General features: G+C 42.2%; 1 long non-coding RNA gene across 1 annotated transcript; it reads right to left on the minus strand.

Moving 5' to 3' along the window:
• Positions 1-3,454: 3,454 nt before the first annotated feature.
• On the minus strand, positions 3,455-16,661 carry LOC123367589. Its single transcript, XR_006578543.1, has 3 exons — positions 16,534-16,661; positions 14,217-14,388; positions 3,455-3,840 (listed from the first exon to the last, which is right to left on the minus strand). It is a non-coding gene; the product is annotated as an uncharacterized LOC123367589 (long non-coding RNA).
• Positions 16,662-21,349: the final 4,688 nt, after the last annotated feature.

Consider the following 21,349-nt stretch of genomic DNA (forward strand, 5'->3'; position numbering starts at 1 on the left):
TGAGACAAATCGCCTGGCCGCTGATTATGCGCAGCCAGACACCAAGGCAGTTAGAAGAGCACAGCAGGGTGCGCTGTGCATCAGAGAAGTTTTGAAAACCCAGTTTCATGACTTGCCAGGCTATGGTGTAAAAGTTCTGTTTGTTTCTCCTTGATGAAAACCCGCCCCCTTGGTTCACTCTACTTCCCTGTAAGCTAACCGCCCTCCCCTGCCCCCTTTGATCTCCATTTGCAGAGGCAATAAAGTCAGTGTTGTTTCAAATTCATGCATTCTTTATTAATTCATCACACAAATGGGGGGATAACTGCCAAGGTAGCCCGGGAAGGGTGTGGGAGGAGGGAAGCACAGGGGTGAGGTAGTTGTAGGGGCACCCTCTAGAATGCCATGCAGCTCATCATAGAAGCAGCATGTCTGAGGCTCTGACCCAGAGCATCCGTTTGCCTCTCTGCTTCTTTGGTAGGCTTCATGCAGCACTGCTGCGGGTCCCTGTTATAACCTCTATCCTTCATGCCCTTGGAGATTTTTTCAAATATTCGGGCATTTCGTCTTTTGGAATGGAGTTCGGATAGCACAGATTCATCTCTCCATACAGTGATCAGATCTGGTACCTCCCGTTCGGTTCATGCTGGAGCTCTTTTGCAATTCTGGGAGAGCATGGTCACCTGTGCTGATGAGCTCGCTACATTGACCAAACAGGAAATGACATTGAAAAGTTCACGGGGCTTTTCCTGTATACCTGGCCAGTGCATCTGAGTTGAGAGTTGAGAGCTATCCCAGAGCGGTCACAATGAAGCACTCTGGGATAGCTCTTGGAGGCCAATACGGTTGAATTGCATCCATACTACCGCAAATTCGGCCCAGCAAGGTCGATTTCAGCGATAATCCCCTCGTCGGGGAGGAGTACCGAAATCGATTTTAAGAGCCCTTTAAGTCAACAAAAATGGCTTCGTCGTGTGGATGGGTGCAGGGTTAAATCGATCTAACGCTGCTAAATTTGACCTAAACTCGTAGTATAGACCAGGACTATACGTCATAAATAAATAGATTGGCCTCTGTTTTACAGTAAACATTCTTTATAGTTTAAATTTTAAATATTTGTGAACCCTGCAGTGTTTAGAACCATGCTCAGCATTCCAATGTCCAATATTTTAGGGGCCACTGGGACAAATCTTATGCAAAAAGCCGGAATGCTGTGACATAGTTTTTCAATTCAGTGAGACTTTATTGGCATGGCAAGCTATGTAAGTGGTGCCAACATGTAAAATAATTAAATAAAATAACCCCAGGTATCTCCAGAGGTAGGTAAAATCCTCTCTGGGCAGGGCTACACACTGTGACTATTTGTCAGCCTGATCTGTTCCTGACCCACTACCTGGTTGCTGTGTTGCCTGATAACAGCTGTAGTGCTACTCCTTAAAATGGGGCGCAATGATCACGAGCAGAGAGCTGTTCAAGCAGCTGGCAGACCTGCTAGCATGGATCTAGTCATGTCTTTTAAAATGTATCCTCTTTCATGCTGATGTTACGTGAAAATGGTACCATTTTCATGAAGAAAATTAAACTGTCTGGAAAGTTTTAGGTCACATTTGCTGACTTTTGTCTGAAAAAACTCTTGCTCTGTAGATGTGTTTTCCCAAGAGCTCTCAGCTTTACTGAAAACAAGGGAAGTTAATAATCCTAAATACATCTCCTCCACTGAGTAATCTTATTGACTCCAATAGGACTACACAGGTGAGTGATACAAGCAGGAGTTGGGTTCTTTTCATTCAGTTTTCCACCTACACATCAGGCCAGGAAGAAAATGGGGAAAAAAAATCAGATGAAGTAGAAAAATGAGATTTAGAATAGGGAGCGGGTATGTTGGGTCTGGTTGTTGTAGTTACCCTGACATTCCAAACTGCTTTGAATCCTTTGGTCTGATCCTGCTTATTTTGAAGTCATTGTCAAAACTCTAAACTTCAATTGGAGCAGCATGGGGGCCTGTTGTCCGATAGCTCCATTTTAGGAATGGACAGCTAAATCGCCTAGTGTCAGAAGTCCCCCTGATTATAGTATGGCAAAGAGAGCTCAGTCTGAATAAAAGACTAAGCAGGCTGGAGGAACAAACACAATTTTGGGATTTGGGATATCTTAAGTTTTAAATTGAATCTGCTGCTACCTTGCTTCCATGTTGTCTGCGGGAAATCACTTCCTCCGCCTCAGCTTTCCCATATGTAAAATGGGGACACAAATGCTTCCTTACCTACCTCTGAGGAATATTGTGAGGAATAATTAGCTCATGTTTGTACACTTATTTGCATATGTAATAAACATTATTGCTTATTATGATAGTAATAGACTTTTATGAGCTTGAAGTTTATCACCCTGAATTTATTAAACTGTGTCATTTAAAAATCTGAGTCACTTATTATAGTGTCCTAGCTGACAATGACTGATATTTCACGGGTTGTTGAGAATAGGCAAAATCCCCTTCCCTCCCCAGTTATACCCCTCCCTCCCTTTCCTGACACCTCTCCCCCACTAAAAAAAAAATTCCATTATGATTGCTGGGAAAAGACAAACACCAGGGTCCTGATTCTCTTTGTCTCTGTTTTTCTTCTCTCTGCAATGAAGGCCACAAGTTCACATTTTAAGAGAAACCCTTTGAGATTTGTATGGATGATAGTTTCCCCGAAGCAGCTGGAAGCACATTTTTATGACAATATCTGATTTTGTTTACAAAGGCCAAGCCCAGCTCTCTTGTGAATCTCTAGGGGAATGCTTTTAAGTTTTATTCAGTTAATTCAAAACACTGGAGCAGTAAAAAAGGTGCTTAGATGTACACTGTAAAAATGGTGATTTATGGTTTCAATGACTTTGATAGCTTTATTAGATTAAATTATTTATTGCTAGTGATTCAAGCAAAGAGTAAATGCAAAACCAATAGGGTTGCTCTTTGTTATCTTTTTGAAAAAGGATTTTTCTTCTTCCTTTTCTGCATTGTTTCTAACCAAATAGATTAATTTTATGCATTTGAAATATATGCCCCGATGGAAAATTATGCACCACTATCCAACCTCTTTGAGAGGTTGTATACATGAAAGGCCTCTTATTTACTGGCATTGCACTTTTCAAAGTCTTGTAAGCATTCAAATTAAAGTGTCATCATACTGGACAACTAAGCCGTGCAACTACCATTCTTTAGTTACTATAGGGGCTGGCTGCTGGTCTGGGGGCCAAAACCTTCTCCTATTGGAATCAATGACAAAACTCTTAATGACTTCAGTGGAATCTGGATCATCCCTTGATTCCTGTTTTACTTACCTTCTTTTCACTTTTACATTATGACCACGCCTGGATCTTACTGTTCATACTTAGGCAAATAATCTATCAGAGTTAATATTTTCATAATGTAGGTTTTTATTTGTTATTTATTTCCTCTGTCTATACAGTGCCTAGCACCATGGGGCTCCAATCGTCAATATCCTTAGGTGTTACCATAATAAACATGATTAATAATATTGAATTCATATCCCTGTACCTTATACAAAAGAGATTAACAATACACATTTCCAAAACACATTCAGCGTCTGCATTGATCTTGAATTCTTGTTTTTCTTCAGTCATAACCCCCAGTGGGTACAAAAATCTAATTTTGTTCAGTGAGTAGCTCCGGTAATCCATACTAATGGGTCCTCCACTCTCTACAGGTGACTGAAAGGAAGACTGACAAATCAGAAGAAGCATCTCCCAGCACAGGAGTCAGTGTCGGTAGCACACAGGAACCTGTTTCCGCTTTTCCTCATGGAGGTGTGACACACTGTTCTGCTCAGGAGCACTTTTTTCTTCTTCAGATGACACCTGTACAAAATGAAATATGGGTATAAGTGGGCCTTTACTAACCGCTCCATCTGCAATGGAGACAGACAGAGGCATAAAAGCAATCCAAGCTTTTGGCATATGATTCTCATTTACTCTGGTACTGTAGAAGAACCTTAAAGTGAATGCAAAGTGCTTTCATCTGACACTGGATTACTATAATTCATGCCCCCTTTCCAGGGTAATGTTTTTAAAGAGTCAAAGGATAAGTTTTCTCCATTTGTGTATTTCACAGACAGCTATTATTAATTATTTGCATTGCAGTAGCACTCGAAGGCCCAGTCTCAGAGAGGTGGTACGAACATATAGCGAGAGTCAGACCCTTTCCCAAGGAGTTTCCAGTCTAAACAGAGACAACTTGACTTGCACAAGCTGGCACAGCAGGTCAGCAGCCAAATTAGGAACACATAAAACACATGTCTTTTGAGTCCTAGCCCAAAGCACTATCTACTGGACCAATGGTACAGGTAGCACAGACAAGAGAAGGAGGAGATAAACCATATCATATGAAGGGAAGCAGATATGGTCTCCACAACTTTCAGAAAACTGCTCATAATTTTAAGACAAGCCAGAACTGACTGACAGATACAAAATGTGATTCGTGAATAAAAGCAGCATGCTTGGGTCATTGTTTGCGGGATCAGTAGCTGGACATTCATGGAAATATTTGCAAATCCCAGAAGTTTCATTAATTTTAGCATGTATAATTATTCACTCAGAACTTCATAGAGGAAGTGTATGTCAGTTTATGTGCTTGTTTAAAAATTCAGTCATCCAGTCAGAGAGTGGGAACAGTAACATGGGACTAGATTACCATTCCCATCCCAGGAATACAGAATAGTTGATGTGAACAACTTATTGGCTGAAATTTGTTTGCAAAAATTATTTGGTAAATATTTGCAGCAAAACGGGCCAAATTCAATGAAAATATTATTTGCACTAAATCATTTGGCCAGCTTTAATAAGACTAATTTAGGTTTAGAGATCACTGAGTAACAAAACAGTATATTGGGTAATATGGCTATTAATGCCCCCCCCAATACTATCATTATTAAAGATTGAATGCTGTTAAAATGAAAATCAGAAAATGAACAGGCAGGACATTATGACTCTAGTATGCTGATTCCACTGTACAAAATATCATTAACGAATCTGCTGCAGAGTTTTGAAAGCAGGAACTGTCCATTCATCTGGTAACACTGCACTTTCCACAAGTATCTGAGGTGAGTTATACACTAAATTCCCCATCAAGTTCAGTTTCCTCAGCATCTCTGGTGAAAGAGGAGCCAGGATTTTTAGATATCCCAGTTCCAGTTATTCCTGGAAAGCTCAAAAAGAGCTTGGCAAAGAATGACATGACTGATATCCTCCTCAGAAATGGAGAAAACAGACAATGCAATCCGAGTCTTGGAAGGAATTGGCATCCATGCGCCATGGTAGTTTGGGCCAAAATCAGAAGATAAAGCAGTTCTGTCATTACTATGAAATGTAAGGGGGCTTTCATTATTTGAAAAGATTTAGACTTTGAAAATTAGGCTACTGGAAAATGATTAATCTTGTTTATTTAAATATATCCATTACATTACAAACCGCCCATCCTGGGCTCTAGGTACTTTTCCCATGTATTAAAAGTTCAGTTCTGATAAATGACCTAGTAAAGAGTGAATGGAAGTAACTACACTAATTATTCTTCTGTCTCTATCTTCAGTGGTTATTTTATGGGGTTATAAAAGGGAACTCCCTTAGTGCTGGTCTACCTACAGTTTTGTAATGATTTAACTATATTGGTTTCTATAATGAAATCAGCGTAAGAAACTATGTGTAGACCACCCTGAACTGTTTTCAAGCAAAACTAATGGACTTGTCTCAGAAACCTACGTGGATTAAATCCAAGTGTAAAACAAAGAAACCAACAAAAACCTGCTTGTCCCACCCTAAACTGGTCTGAACAAGGAGCCGGGTGACATGCAGACATTTTTGGTACATAATGTACCTTAAAACTCTCTGAATTTAAAAATATAAAACATTTTCCCATGAGAAGTAAGTGATGCTTTTGAGTCTGGAAGTAAGCAGTAAACTGCAGTGTTAAGGGGTGGGTTCTTCTACTTTTATTCAGGAGGAATACCTTACTCCACCAGTGCTCCCACTGAAATCAAGATGTGTAAGTTTGTCAGAATCTGTCTACTAGTGAATACGGTACTTCTAGGATCAATATGAACTCTGTACTGGTAGCCATGGAAAATCCTCTCTCTTCATTGGGATTCAAATGTAACTTCTTCTGCCAGAAACTCTGGTGCTTGCGAAATCTGAGTTCTGTTTCTCTGCTCAGACCCTATGTTACCAGCACTCCCAGCTATCTCCGTGACACCACTGATTTCCTGAGGAAACTACAATGCATTAGTGACCTTCCAGAAAACACCATCCTAGCCACCATGGATGTAGAGGCTCTCTACACAAACATCCCACACACTGATGGAATACAAGCTGTCAGGAACAGTATCCCTGATGATGCCACAGCACAACTGGTTGCTGAGCTCTGTGCCTTTATCCTCACACACAACTATTTCAAATTTAAGGACAATATATATCTCCAGATCAGTGGCACCGCTATGGGAACCCGCATGGCCCCACAATATGCCAATATTTTTATGGCCGACCTGGAACAACGCTTCCTCAGCTCCCGTCCACTCACGCCCCTTCTCTACCTACACTACATCGATGACATCTTCATCATCTGGACCCATGGGAAGGAGACTCTTGAAAAATTCCACCACAATTTCAACAGCTTCCACCCCTCCATCAACCTCAGCCTGGACCAATCTACACTGGAGGTCCACTTCCTAGACACCACGGTGCAAATAAGTGATGGTCACATTAACATCACCCTATACCAAAAACCTACCGACCGCTATGCCTACCTTCATGCCTCCAGCTTCCATCCCGGACACACCACAAGATCCATTGTCTACAGCCAAGCACTGAGGTACAACCGTATCTGCTCTAACCCCGCAGAAAGAGACCAACACCTACAAAATCTCCACCAAGCATTCTCAAGACTACAGTACCCACACGAGGAAATAAGGAAACAGATCAGCAGAGCCAGACGTGTACCCAGAAGCCTCCTACTGCAAGACAAACCCAAGAAAGAAACCAACAGGACTCCACTGGCCATCACATACAGTCCCCAGCTAAAACCCTCCAACGCATCATCAGGGATCTACAACCCATCCTGGACAATGATCTCACACTTTCACAGGCCTTGGGTGGCAGGCCAGTCCTCGCCCACAGACAACCTGCCAACCTGAAGCACATTCTCACCAGCAACTGCACACCGCACCATAGTAACTCTAGCTCAGGAACCAATCTATGCAACAAACCTCGATGCCAACTCTGCCCACATATCTACACCAGCAACACCATCACAGGACCTAACCAGATCAGCCACACCATCACCGGTTCATTCACCTGCACGTCCACCAATGTAATATATGCCATCATATGCCAGCAATGCCCCTCTGCTATGTACATCGGCCAAACTGGACAGTCTCTAAGGAAAAGGATAAATGCACACAAATCAGACATTAGGAATGGCAATATACAAAAACCTGTAGGAGAACACTTCAACTTACCTGGCCACACAATAGCAGATCTTAAGGTGGCCATCCTGCAGCAAAAAAACTTTAGGACCAGACTTCAAAGAAAAACTGCTGAGCTCCAGTTCATCTGCAAATTTGACACCATCAGCTCAGGATTAAATAAAGAATGTGAATGGCTTGCCAATTACAGAACCAGTTTCTCCTCTCTTGGTTTTCACACCTCAACTGCTAGAACAGGGCCTCATCCTTCCTGATTGATCTAACCTCGTTATCTCTAGCTTGCTTCTTGCTTGCTTATATATACCTGTCCCTGGAAATTTCCACTACTTGCATCCGAAGAAGTGGGTATTCACCCACGAAAGCTCATGCTGCAAAACGTCTGTTAGTCTATAAGGTGCCACAGGATTCTTTGCTGCTTCTACAGAACCAGACTAACACGGCTACCCCTCTGATACGTTTCTGAACAGGTGGACTGTTGTCAATATTATTTTCCTGAACTGCTGTGGGAAGAATTTACACATGTTCAGTGGAACAGCTTTGATTTAGGAGAGAGATCTGCAAGGCTGATAGAAGAGGAATAATTATAACAGGGTTGGCATAAAATGAAGAAAGTGTAAAGAATACAGAACAACAATGTTTTATGATTACAAAATAAATATATTTAATATTCAGAATATGATTTTTAGCAAGGCCAGAATAAGAGGAAATGATGTTTTACCCATCATCCATTTTTCTCTCCACAGTCTATGAAGTAATAGGATTATTAGGAATTATTAGGTAGGAATATATGATCATGACTAATATTGCACTCATATTGTTTTATATGGGGATCTCAATGCATTTTATAAATATTAATAAATTTAGTATCACTGCATCTCTGAGATACAGTAAGTCAGCATTTTAATCTTCATTTTTCCAAATGAGGAAACTGAGGCACGGAGTGGTTAAATTACTTGCCTAAAGTAATGCATGAAACTGGGTCAGAGCTCAGAAAAGAACTCAGGGCTCTTGTATTTCAGTCTTGAGCCTGAACAACAAGACTATGATTTCTCTCTGAAGAGAGGAATTGAGTGACAGTATGAATGGAGCAAAAGAAATACTATGGCAAGGAATGCTATAATTCAATATAGAATAGATGCAATACTTACAAAAATGAATAACACTTACTTGAAAGTCTGCATACATAAGAGGAGAGAGAAGAAAAGCAATTTGGCATTTATGATGGACATGCTCTCTAATAATAATGTCATTTTTGCAGATGAAATAGCTAGGGAAAAGCAGGTGGGAAATTTCCAGCAAAACTGAGTGAGCATCAGAAATGAATCAAATTATTGTGGAGGCAACACTGGCAATTACTGCAGCTTTGTCGATGCACTTATGACACCTTAGATAAATAAAGTGATTCCCTACCCTCCTTCAGCAGTGAGGAAAGTTTTCATTTTGTTTCTGCCAGGAATGAGAGAGAAAATTACTACTGTTTTCTTGGAATAAGAAATGGAAATACAGCAGTAGGCCTTTAAACTTGTCAGTTATCTTAGATAAGTGTTTGCAACAAAACAACTTCCATACTTGCACAATTAGTTAGTAAAGGGAATTAACATGGTCGGTTGTAGTAAATTTATCTATATATCTCATGTAAAACTGGGAATTTTGAGTACTACCTGTAGCAGGGTAGACCCCTGCTCCGGCCCTGAAGGGGTTAAATACAGCCCTGGGAAGGGGCTGTGGCTGGAGAAAGCAGCTTTTAAGCTGGGCTGATTGGGAAGTGGCTGCAGCTGGGCCATGCCCCAATCAGGCCCAGCTGGCCCCTATAAGAGGCTGTGAGCCAGAAGCCCAAGAAGACAGTCTTCCTCTGCCTGAAGAGGGAGAAGGGCCTGGCTGCAGGGAGCTACAGACAAAGTACCTGAGGGGCGCAGGGCTGGGGACAGGCTGGGGAGCTTCAGCCTGGAAAGCCCCAGGCTGCTGCCTAGCATTGGGCTAACAGGTACTGGGGTTGCAGAGGGTAACCCAGGGGTAGGCCAAAGCAGCAGGTCCAAACCCTCCTTGCCAGTGATGAGTAGGCTGATACTGCAGTCTGCCCCAGGATGTGGGGCTAGACAATGACTGGCAGTAGCCATACACTGAGGCAAGGTGGGGATAGAGGGTGGGGGTTCCCTGGGGAGGGGAGACCCTGAGAGAAAGGGGTTACTGCTGGGGGTGGCAGCACTCCATGTAAAAGGGCACCGGGGTCCAGGAAGGGACTCGGGGCCAGGGAACAGATGAATCACTGGCCTGAGAGGGTGCTCCGTGCTGGAAACCAAGCTAATTCCCCGGAGTCACCAGCAGGAGGCGCCGCAGGGGTGAGCAGGCCCGTTACACTACCCATAAAAGTTTCTGAAGACAGGGCTAAAGAATTAATTTAATTCCTACAGGTCAGGGTTGGAGTTCTGTGTAAAGAAAAGAATGGACACCACAAGTAGCTATTGAAAGAATATATTGTGTGGGAAAGGAAGGAAGTTGACATATGCAGTCTGAATAATTTAATTTAAATTGCTGGATATTATAGTACAAATCACAGCACATTTATTTAGAAGGTAAAACATAAGCATACCAACCTAATGAAGAGAAGATGGCTAAGAAAAAATAGAAATGACTCCAGAGCCAATTATATAAAACAATGTATCATTGAGTGATGAAAAAAGTGTCAGTCAAATAGAACCCAAGATAATTTTCATTGAACAGGAGAGTGAATCAAGTTAACTATCCTTGGAGTTGATAATAAGTAATATTAGAAGGTTTACTGTAGTCAGTGACAGTAATGCAAGAAAAGAATGACACTGATATAGAAATAATTGAAGAAATTAGTTACCTGACATCCATAAGAAAGCATTACTTCCAATAAAGTTAAATATGCAGTCAATCAGTTCAAGCAAGGACGTTCTTCTGGGAAGAATGGGGAGACCACAGTAAGTGATAGGCTACTGCAAATGACCTAGAAGTTAGTAGGAAATGTTTAAAAACAAGCTTTATGGAAGTTTCAGATATCACCAGTCACCACTGGTAGATATACAGTAGTTGAAGGGAATACAATGGTCAGCTCAGCATGGCACTCTCCATGAGGATACTGAGAGACACTCCATTCTGCCACTCCAGAATGACAAGACTGAATCTGGGTATGGTGAAGTCATGCAACCCCAAGAGGTATTAAAAAAAAATCAGTCTCAAACAGTCAAGACTTAGGGCTTCATTGGTGATTTACGCCAGCAGAGGATCTCACTTATTAGCTTCCAGTTAAGCTGTCTTAGTCAGGGAGGGATACATAGACTGATAGAGCTTTTTTAGCTTGTTGAAGTCATTTCAGGCCACAGTAAAAACATTTTTAGGGGATTTTTTTAGACTGCCATGGGATTCAAATGCCCAGATTCCATACATGGTTTTGAAAGTCAGTTTTAAACGCCAAATCCTTCACTTTTTGCAAACAAACATTTTAAAACCAATTTATCAAGTGTGAGTTTTTAGTCACAGCTGTGGGTAATGTATCTATCTGAAACATGAAGACGTACAGATCTTTGACAGACTATTTCATAGTGGTTTCTTTGGTGTAGCATATCAGTCCATATTATGGAGATAATGTGCGAGATCCTCAGCTCCGCTTTTGCCTTTTAAAGACATGTAAAAAAGGCCAGAGTGGCATAAAGGGGCTTTAAAAGGCTCTTATAAGCCAGGGGAACTGTGGAAGACAGCCATAAGGCTCCCCTCTGAGTGCCCCCTCATCAGCTGTTGGTATGGGGGTGTGGTGAGGGCAGGGCCAAAGCACATAGCGTGGTGGAAATTTGGGGTAGTGCTATGGCCCATAAAGTAGCCTAGGGAGGCTACTGTCACTTAAGCCACCAGGGCTGTCTCAGTTACTCTGCAGGCCTTTCCACCCTCCACAGTGGCCCCGCATTGGAAGGGTGCAAAAGTATCTTAAAATCACTTTAGCTTCCTCTCCCCCGGGCTGCAAGTTCTGCATTGTATCTCCTCTAGAGGCACAGCACAGAATCTCACCCAGTAGGCAGAGCTTTGCAGTGGTGGCTTTCAATGGTTCCTTTACTGTTGTGTCCATAGATACTATAGTTCAGAGTAATTCTACATTAATATGCATATTAATGCAGGGGGGAGGGATAGCTCAGTGGTTTGAGCATTAGCTTGCTAAACCCAGGGTTATGAGTTCAATCCTTGAGGGGACCATTTAGGGAGCTGGGGTTAAAAAAAAAAGTCTGGGGGTTTGTCCTGCTTTGAGCAGGGGGTTGGACTAGATGATCTCCTGAGGTCCCTTCCAACCCTGCTATTCTATGTGCAGAATATTTTAAGACATGCCATATTGCTTCCTCCAATTTGTGCTTGCATGTGTGCTCGCACAACAGGGAACCAGAGTGGCAGGAAAACTCAATGAGGTCAATCTCATGGAGTTTCCTATACAACTTCCTGAAGTGAGAGGAGTGGGAAAAGGCAAAGAGTTTGGAAGGGGTGAGGCCTTCTCACTGGTTGCTTTCATTCTAAAAGAGGGGCTGATGTTGGAAGTGTTATCAACTTTTAGTTATAGCTCTGCAAACATAATCTAATATGAAAATATACAGATTAGAGACGCAGGACACAGCAATCTGGGTGAATGCCAGACTCTTTATTTCCTATTTACACAGACTCTTACCTCCTTACTCGATATGCCCCATAGTGGCTACCCTGAATGTGGTTCTAAATATTCACAACTAACACTGCACAAAGACCATATGAAAAATAACCCTACATGGAAACTATTAAAACCCTTGCAACAGATTTAGGCCAGATCCTTAGCTGGTATAAATGAGCATAGGTCCCTGTAACAGAGTGCTGAGGCCTGACAGATGAGTCAGCACCCTGATCATTGTAGCCTCAGTTTCCCCAGTGATGGCTGATTGAGGAAATAGGGGGCTAATCAGATAGAGAGGCTGAGTAGGTTAAGGAATTAATTGGCTGACTATCTTGATAAAAGGCAGGAAGGCAGGGTTAGGGTGGGAGGACAGCACCAGCAGTGTATGGATCAAAGGAGATCCCAAGTAAGGGAGAGCTCTTTTCCTGTCAGGTTAGACAGTTATAGGAATTAGGACTATTGTGATGAAGTGTATAGGTGTTGGCGGAAGGGATTTGAGTAAATTATATAGAGTGGACACTAGAAGAAGAAAGTTTGAGCAGTTCCTGGGGCAGCTAAGGATGTGAGACATGTACTTTGTCAAGTCAATGGATCTATACCCACTTACATTGGCTGAGGACCTGGCCCTAGTGTCTATATTTCACCATACAGGCAGCTTGTTGATTAATATTTTAGGTGCCAGACTAAAATCAATTGACATGCTAGTGTTTATTACCTTACATTTTAAAATACCTCAAATGCAGTATGAAGATGCTGCTCTCAGTAGAAACCTTATACAAGTGAAATTAGATAATTTTGAGAGCAACATTTTAAATATTGTTTACATGTATGAAATGTATAATATTTTAGTCAAGAGTTGAATCTGAATGTAATCGCACTGTGGCAGGGGGCTGCTGGGGAAGCCACAATCAGCTCCTGCCAGGCCAACTCCAATCACGGAAAATGGGTTGGGGCTGGGTAAATTAGCCTAGGTTTGCCTAATCACTGACTGCACCTGCCAGCCTCATTAGGCAGGAGCTATAAGGCTGGGAGGAAGTGGGGAGGGGGAGGGAGTAGGATGCGGAGGGAGAGGTAGATGTCTATTATGCTGTTGTTGACAAGGCCTGCGCTAGGCCAAGCTACTGTAAATATCATGTATATACAGTGATGAGCTGCCAAAATCTTAACAACGGGTTCCCTATAAAAAGTTCTGATTTAACAACAGGTTCCCTATAAAAAGTTCTGATTTAAGGGATGTGCGACAGCATGTATTTTTTGTACCAATAGGGTTACCATACATCCATATTTTCCCAGGAGGTGATTAAGAACCGAAAAGCCTGACATGTCCAGGAAAATACAGATGTATTTTAACCCTACCTAAAGTTCTTTTTTAAAAAGATGGGGCTGAACTAGAAATGAGCTCTGTTTCACATGTGTGGGTGGTGATCAGGGACAGTCTCAATTTTTGGGTCTTTTTCTTATATAGGCTCCTATTACCCCTCACCCCCGTCCTGATTTTTCACACTTGCTGTCTGGTCACTCTAGGGTGTGCACATGTGCGAGTCCCAGCTGTTCCCTGCCCCCCACCCTCATTAAAGCAGGTGTGCAGGGTTACTGCCCTGGGAACTGCAGGGCACCAGTGGATGTGGGGCTGGCTGCAGATAGGGGCATGGAGCTCACCCCTGTAATAGTAGGAAACTGACACAAAGAGCATGCAAGTTGTACCAGCTTGGAGTGTCCTTACATCTGTGAGAAGCAGGGCCAAGGGGCTAGATATGCAGGGGCACCCTGTTACCCACATACTACAATTAAATATACACACACACACAGAGTAAGTGTTTTTTTGCCATCTAGTCAACATTGCAAAGGTATGTCACAGTGCAATAATTCTTCATTCTACACTGAACATTCTGGTTTTCATCCTTCAAACTGCACTAAATGCTTGCATGAGTGCTAGATATTTAACAGATTGTGTGAGTAGTTAAGCTTATTTGCCTCTCTCTAGCTCACCAGTTAGCAATCAATTCTTTGAAAATGGTCAGTCAGTTGACACGAAGGAGGGGAAAAAAGGCTCAAGAAAAATGAACGCATCTATTGTTTATGAACTGGCTTTCCGTAGTGAACATGGAATTTACCTTCACTGATGTGGCCCTCATGATCCAAATCAGGTGGAGTACTTAAGGGAGGCAAGACAGGCCACAAATTATGTAATGGTGGTATTGTGTTGCATGACATCACTGGAACCAGAACTGGGAAAAACATCTCTGAATATTAGTAGCTCCTTCTTGTGAAAAGGACTTTTGACAACTGCAAAGTAAAATATAAAAGCATTAAATAACACTACATTCTGGCTGAGTAGCAAATTTTAGTCATCTCTTGAACTTCACAACACTGTGGTATTCTTGGCAATTCCAGGCCCAGTCTTGAAGCCTCTATGTAGGTTTTTTACTTCAGTGGGAGACTTGGCCTGAAGGAATATTTTTAAATCACTACCTAGTTTTATATACATGGAACTGGTCACAAGGAGCCCAATACTGATCACTAGTGCAAATGGGAGATAAATCCAGTGAAGTCAGTAATATTGTTCTACTGTAAAATCATTGCAGAAGAGACCAGAATCAGGCTCCAAACATTATCAAGATTGTTTTTATTTATAAATGAGTTGTGATCTACAACAAAATGAACATTTATTATGTCTCATTTAGCATGGCCATCTGTACATATTTTAAGAATGAAATGCATCAGTAAATGAGTTCTGTTCAGGATACCAATCTGGTAGCATGATTTGACTTAATTCACTCACACAATAAAATTTACTTCTTGCATTTGGCAGATGAAACAGGAAATAATGAGGCACTTGCAGAAAGTTAATTTCTACATTATAATATAATCAGATTTTAATTATACAAGTAACATATGCCATTCATACAATTTTGGTGCATGGGAAACCTTGCAGGATGAACACAGAGTTCTTTGGTCATCAGGAAGCACTCAAGTGATTTATACCTTGATGTAACAATGTTGTCCTGTCTGTTATGACATTATAGACAGCTTTTATTAAGTCTTTACTAGGGGATAGTTGGAGGTCTTACTGTTATTTAAAATGACAAAGTAGAGACCTTAGCCATTTAACACTTTTTAATTTCACGCTTGTCTCTGACAAAATATTTTCCATAATTCTTTTAAGTTCAACAAAACATAGACACAGCACCAAGTGTAAAATTTAAAAACATGTATTGATTAAAATTTCATGCTAGGGTTGCCAACTTTCTAATTGCACAAAACCAAACACCATAGCCCCCTCCTTGCCTCGAGGCCCTACCCCTTGCCTGAGGTCCTGCTCACTATGTTCCCCCACCACAGTGGCTCGGCCTCCTCCACCCTCACTCACTTTTACTGGGCTGGGGCAGGGGGTGAAGGCTCTAACTGGGATTCCTGGCCAATGGGAGTGTGGAGCCAGTTCTCAGGGAAGGGGCAGTGTATGGAGCCCTGTGGGCCCCCCGCTGCCTAGGAGCCGGACCTGTTGGCCGCTTCCAGGGTGCAGTGTGGTGCCAGGACAGGTAGGAAGTAGCTTGCCTTAGCCCCGCAGCACCGCCGACCGGACTTTTAATGGCCCGGTCAGCAGTGGTGATGGGAGCTGCCAGGGTCCCTTTTCAACCAGATGTTCTGGTCGAAAACTGGACATCTGGCAATCTTATTTCATGCAGAATCAATTAAACTAGTTTGTTTGAGGCTGTACTCTAGTACTTCTCTAATTAAGCCAAATTGGGGCGGGAGGAGAAAGTCAGCAACAGAAAGATAAGGGGTGAAATTATCTTATCTTGGTCTGATTTTAGTGGAGTTTTTCCTAATTTACACTGATTCATGATTGGGCCCATGATATTTACAAATATAATCAAAACCCATATGCTCCTTTACTGCACAAGAGTGGAGGGTGGGGGGAAACAGATTAATGCAAATATTCCATGGTTCCAATCTGAATATTCACTGCATAGGTCTGCAGGACCAGCAAGGTGAAGAGAGGGTAGAAAACAGGGCCCAGAAAGGCAATATTGAAATAGGCATCTGTGTGCCCAAGGTAGAGAAGAGTGAGCCATAGTCATTTAAATAGTGAGTCACGTTGAGCTATCAGTTTTTGCAGGACTACCCAGCTGAAATCAATCCTGCTTAAAAACTGACAACAAGATAGCTTACTTTCACCTTCCTCAAATGGTGGGCCAAATTCTGTGCCAATTTATGCCTTGCAGCCTTGGGATTTGCTATTATTTAAATAAAAACTACACAGAGCAGCTCACATAACAGTATAATATCAGGATTGTAACAACCTTCTTCCCAGTTCACTGCCACATACACAGTGTCTTTCCAGGCAATTTTCTTTTCCCTATTCAAAATTACCAAAACCATTCCTTAGCCCATCCTAGACTACACCTCCTAGGGGATTTTCCCCTTTACCTCTTAATCCTCCCTGCTGCACCTGTGTTGTGTTCTCTGAGCTCTGTCACCCAAGGCTTTTCCCAAGAGAGTCTTTTCCCCCAGAAGGCTCCCATTGCTTCACCTTGGACTCTGGCAGCATTTCTGCTACTCCCACTTCTTGCATCTCCCTGGCTCTAACACACCAGGTCTCTCTGGCCCCTAGGACCAGGTGACCTCACAGCTGACCCATCACAGGTGCAAAGGCTCTGCTCCCCCTTTTTTAAGGAGCCAGAACCCTGTGACTCTCCTCCCCCTTGAAGACATTACTCACCCCTAGCGCAAGCTTTACAGTCCACACCTTTACAAGGCCACTTTCTATAGAGCCTTATTTCCTTCTTCAGGGTTTCTATGCTCCACCCCTGGCGACTGACTCAGACTCTGATCCTTACCTCGACTTCTGAATTAGTCTATGACTTCCAGTTCCTGTTCCCTGACCCTTGCTCTGACCATTAGGCCTGGCTGCCTATGACATGGCACCTTGCAGCTATTTCAGCTCAAACTTCCAGCTCCCTCCACTTCTTTTCTGAGTGACTGTTGGTTTTCTCTGTCCTAGGCTGTTGCTCTGGGTTCATGACACCTTTCCTCACCACCAGCTTTTGTGCTATTTTCCTCTGCACCAGGGCTGGGAAACTGCCAGCCTCTTCCTAGCATCATTGGCCATGAAAAATCCTTAACTACCCTGACATGTAGCTGATGTCTCTGGCCCTGCACCCCCAGCTTAGCCTCCATTGTTGGGTAGATGTGTGTCTTACCATGTACATATGATACATGTATGGAGAAGTGCTGGCCCATCAGCTTTCCCTGCAGCTGGCAACAGGCAGCCTTTCCCCCCCAGGAACGCTGTTAACACTGTTCAATTTCCCATTCCCCCAGCTTCTGTCTCATACCACATCTCCCTGAAACCCAGCTACTGGGGGAGGTGAAGGAAATTGCAAGGTCATATCAGTCCTAAAATTTCTATAGGGCTAAAACTTTAAGAGTGAAAGAATCCTTGGAAGCTGTATCTTTGCTTACAGTCTGGTAGACTATTTCTATGTGCTTTTTAAATTCTGCTTCCCATTCTACATCTAAGGGGACAAAAGGTTTGACTGTTCCATGCCTTCCTACTTAAATGTCTGTTCTTTGTACCTTCTTTCACATCTCTTTGCATGAGTCAGTGTTGCTCCTAAATCACTGAAGTTTATTTCTTTTCCACAATGGGAAGAATTGTTCAGATTAATTTAATTAGCACTTCATTCTGTACCAAACTTCAAATAAGTCACCCCTTTCTACCTTTTTGGTTATCTCCTCAGTGACTTTTCTCAGAGAAGCTATTCATTTGCAGCACAGATGGGATGAGAACATTTTCTTAAGAAGCAGCTTGTCCTTCTTAATTCATCAGTTTCATACAATCCGTTGGAGTTTTCTGGGAAAGTTACCCACTTTCCTCTGTGGTGAGGTTCCCCATCTAGGACCTCTTTCTTGTTATTTAGTTTAGGGGTAACTTGTACTTAATAGATTCTTAGAGTTTAAGGCCAGAAGAGATCACTATGATCATTTAGTCTGACCTCTTGTCTAACACAAGCCACAGGAACATCCCTGAATTAATTCCTGTTTGAACTAGAGCAGATCTTTTAGAAAAACATCTAATCTTGACTTAAAAATTGCTAATGATAGAGAATCCATCACAACCCTTGGATAGGTGTTCCAATGGTTAATTACTCTTACTGTTATCAACCTGTGATACAGTCAAGATGACATTCACTGATAAAAATCGGCAGCTTATTCCCAGTCTGGATTTGGATAGCTTCAACTTCCAGGCTTTGGATCTTGTTACATGTTTGCCTGTTAGACTGAAGAGTCCACTATCAGTTTTTGGTTCTCCATATAGGTCCTTATAAGATGTAATTAAGTTACCACTTAACCTTCTTTTTGTTAAGCTAAATAGATGGCTCTCCTTGAATGAGCCCCTATGAGGCATGTTTTCCAATCTTTTAACTGTTCTCCTAGCTCTTCTCTAAACCTACTCTAATTTACCAGTCCAAAGCAGTAGACCTTTCGCCTATACCGATGTGTCCAAGAGTCTCTTAACATTCTATTTCCACAGGACATATTCTATTTTGCCTTTCCTTCTAACGTCTGCAAGCTGGTACTTCACACACACTTATAGGTGAAGCCTAGCCACTGACTCACAAAGCCACAGTAAGTGATGGGTAAACCTTAAAAGGTTCAGTTGGGCTAAGCGTACAAAACAGTCTTCTCATCCCAGCTGTTTGGGTTTGCGACATTTGGACAAGGTGCAGGAAAGAGAAAAGGAGAAAATGCCTTGCAGGGAGAGACGTAAAGAGCTCCGTCTGTTTAGTTTATGAAAAAGAAGACTGAGAAGTGACTTGATTACAGTGTGTAAGTACCTTCCTGGGGAGAAAATACCAAGTTCTGAAGATTGCTTGAATCTAGCAGAGAAAGGCATAACAAAAATCAATGGCTGTGTCAAGGTTCCTCCCCCACTCTGAACTTTAGGGTACAGATGTGGGAACCTGCATAAACACTTCTAAGCTTAACTACCAGCTTAGATCTGGTTTCGCTGCCACCATCCAGATTCCTCAGTCTGGAACACCCCTTTTCCTCCCAAAACCTTCCCCTCCCTGGGTAGCCTTGAGAGACTTTTTCACCAAGTTCCTGGTGAACACCGATCCAACACAAGGAGAATTTAACCATCCCCGCTCCTTTCCCCCACCAATTCCTGGTGAGACCAGATCCAATCCCCTTGGATCTTAAAACAAGGAAAAATCAATCAGGTTCTTAAAAAGAAAGCTTTCAATTAAAGAAAGAAAGGTAAAAATCATCTCTGTAAAATCAGGATGGAAAATACTTTACAGGGTACTCAGATTCATATAGCCCAGAGGAACCCCCTCTAGCCTTAGGTTCAAAGTTACAGCAAACAGAGGTAAAATCCTCTCAGCAAAAAGGAACATTTACAAGTTGAGAAAACAAAAATAAGACTAACACGCCTTGCCTGGCTGTTACTTACAAGTTTGAAATATGAGAGACTGGTTCAGAAAGATTTGGAGAGCCTGGATTGATGTCTGGTCCCTCTTAGTCCCAAGAGCGAACAACCCCCCCAAAAAGAGCATAAACAAAAGACTTCCCCCCACCAAGATTTGAAAGTATCTTGTCTCCTTATTGGTCCTTTGGGGCAGGTGTCAGCCAGGTTTCCTGAGCTTCTTAACCCTTTACAGGTAAAAGGATTTTGGCGTCTCTGGCCATGAGGGATTTTGTAGTATTGTACACAGGAGGGCTGTTCCCTTCCCTTTATAGTTATGACAGGCTGAAAATGAAAGGCAGATAAATTCAGATTAGAAAGCGGGCATACATTTTTAACAGTGAAGGTGATTAACCATTGGAACTAGGGTGACCAGATGTCCTAATTTTATAGGAACAGTCCCGATTTTGGGGTCTTTTTCTTATATAGGCTCCTATTAGCCCCCACCCTCTGTCCCGATTTTTCACACTTGCTGTCTGGTCACCCTAATTGGAACTAATCACCAAGGGAAGGCATGGATTTTCCATATCTTGATGTCTTCAAATTAAGACTGGAAGGTATTCTTTAGCCAAACACAAGTTGTTGGGTTCAAAGCAGGGGTAATTAGGAGAAATTCTATGGCATGTGTCATACAGAAGGTCAGATTAGATGACCTAATGGTCCCTTTTGTCCTTAAAAATCTACGAATCTATACAGCTTGGGTTTGCAAAGTGAGACTGAAGTCCCAGGAGAACAGGCTGTTACAGTTCCTGGATTAAGTGTACCTCTGACCACCATCGTGGTGGGAGATCTTGTTTAGCTCTCAGGGCTCTTGTCATCCTCTTTCTTGGGACAGACTCCAACAATTCTCTTGCTCCAGATCAGAGCCTTAGGCTACAGACCCCTGCAGTGCACTATGATCTTCTCAGCAGGACTGATGCCTATAATTCTGTCCTTGTAGGGGCAATGTCCAGCATACTTTCATAAAGCAAAGTAGTAATTATTCAGAACAAAAGAATTTTGAGAAAACATATCTTAAAAACAACAAACAGCTTATACACATGCCTAGCTTACCAGGTATCAAGGCTGATTCCCCACTCTGGCACTTCGAGTGCAGAAGGTGGGGGCCTGCAAGGATTCTAAAAATTAATACTGATAACTCCAGGCTTGTATTAAACTCCCAAGATTACAGTTTTTCTCTGACCTTGGATGGATAGATGCTACCACCACCCAAATGCAAAACACCTGGAAACTCAGGAAGGTGCACTTGGGATTTCCTTCCTGTGGGGTACCTTCAAGCCCTTTCACCCACCCTTCTGAGGAAGAGCTGAGAAAGGAAAACAAAGAAATCAGCTGTTGCCACCAGCTAATTAAAAACATGTGCACAAACCTCTTAGGACACCAAAAATCCAATCCTGTTCTTAAAAAAGGTAAATTTTATTAAAAACAAAAAGCAAGAAAATACATCTGGAACTTAGGCTTTTTCTAGATTTAAAAAACCCACTTAAAAATTAAACATCAAGAATAACCTTCTTGAGGTCCAGCTTAAAGGTTACAAGCAAAAAAAAAGCATCTGGGTTAGCACAGAGGAGCTCACAAGCCAATAAGAAATAAAAGAAATAACCCTAATCGCATCTTCCTAGACATTCCTTGATTTACTTACATATCTGGGATTTCAGATAAGTTGGTTCAAGGTATGAATTGATGCTTTTTCATACCTGGTTTTAAAGCTGCTTACAGCATTGCCGGTTTGGGTTGCAGCTCTCCGGAGAACAACAACAACAGACAAAGGGA

This window comes from Mauremys mutica, chromosome 1, assembly GCF_020497125.1.
Source record: "Mauremys mutica isolate MM-2020 ecotype Southern chromosome 1, ASM2049712v1, whole genome shotgun sequence".
Lineage (NCBI taxonomy): Eukaryota > Metazoa > Chordata > Testudines > Geoemydidae > Mauremys > Mauremys mutica.